The sequence below is a fragment of the Octodon degus genome, unplaced genomic scaffold (assembly GCF_000260255.1).
Source record: "Octodon degus isolate 3935 unplaced genomic scaffold, OctDeg1.0 scaffold00184, whole genome shotgun sequence".
Taxonomy (NCBI): Eukaryota; Metazoa; Chordata; class Mammalia; order Rodentia; family Octodontidae; genus Octodon; species Octodon degus.
In genome coordinates this window covers 1,522,856-1,524,009 of record NW_004524760.1, presented here as the reverse complement: position 1 = coordinate 1,524,009, position 1,154 = coordinate 1,522,856, and positions in this window count along the sequence as shown.

Genomic DNA, 1,154 nt, shown 5'->3' with positions numbered 1-1,154 from the left:
CGGTCCCTGTGCTTTGCTTAGCTTAGCTTGTTCTAAGTAGGTGCTTTAGACCACTGAGCCATCTCACCAGCCCCATCTCAGGCTTTTATTAGCCCCTTATAGAACTTCAACAAACAATGTTTACTCTGCCACCTAGTTAGCTAGATTTCTTTCTGGAGACAGAGCTGTGCTTGTATGGGCCGGTGAGAGCTGAGAGGCCATGCCCGTGGCAACTCTGGCAGATACCCAAAGATTCCTCAGTGAAAGATGAGTCCCCACAGCCCAACTGGGTATCCAGAAAAAAATCTCCACTTAGCTATTGTCCCTACCTGCACTCTTTCAGTGACCTGCTATCCCCTGTCCCAGAGTGACCAGAGATGCTGCTGTTGGAGCCCTTTCTTCACTAAGGGTTGAGCTACAGGTCTGCACTTTTCTCTCTGCCAGTAAGTTAGAAGCCTCAGTTTTTCTCCAACTCGCCAGTGTAACTAAAACTTCTCCATTAGAGACTGCCCTTCCTTCCAGAGGGTTGAGTTGAGACAGCTTGCAACAACAGTTTCCCTTTAACCCAGAAGAGCATAATTCGGAAAGCATAATTCCAGATAGCTGAACATGTGGAGGTCCCTGGAGGGTGATGCTGGAGAAGGCATGGGAGCTCCATGGCCTCCCATAACCTTGCGCTGTGCATCTTCCCATCTATGCCCTTTGTAATTTCCTCCAATATATACCAGAAAACGCATTTTCCTTCATTTCATGAGCAGCTCAGTTACATTAATGAAACCTAAAGGAAGATTATTGGAACCCCAATTTGCAGCCTGCTGTTCAGACACACTAGGAAAACAGCCCTGGACTTGTGGGGGGGGGGTCTGTGCCCTCAACCCGCGATCTGATGTTATCTCCAAAGGACACAGTCAGAATACAATTGGAGGCAAGGACCTCAGCTCGTGTCTGCTGCATAAGTGCCTGCCTGCCTGCCTGCCTGCCTGCTTGCAAGAAGAAATCTCCCATGCCTTCTTTTTTTTGGCAGAATCAGGGATTGAACTCAGGTCCTTTTGCTTGCCAGGGAAGCACTTACTCCATTGAGCCATCTTCCCAGCCCCAAAATGGAATAAGGCTTTTTTTTTTTTTTTGCTCCGAATGCCTTCAGGACAGGTTTGGCTGGCTTGAGTTGTAGGGAT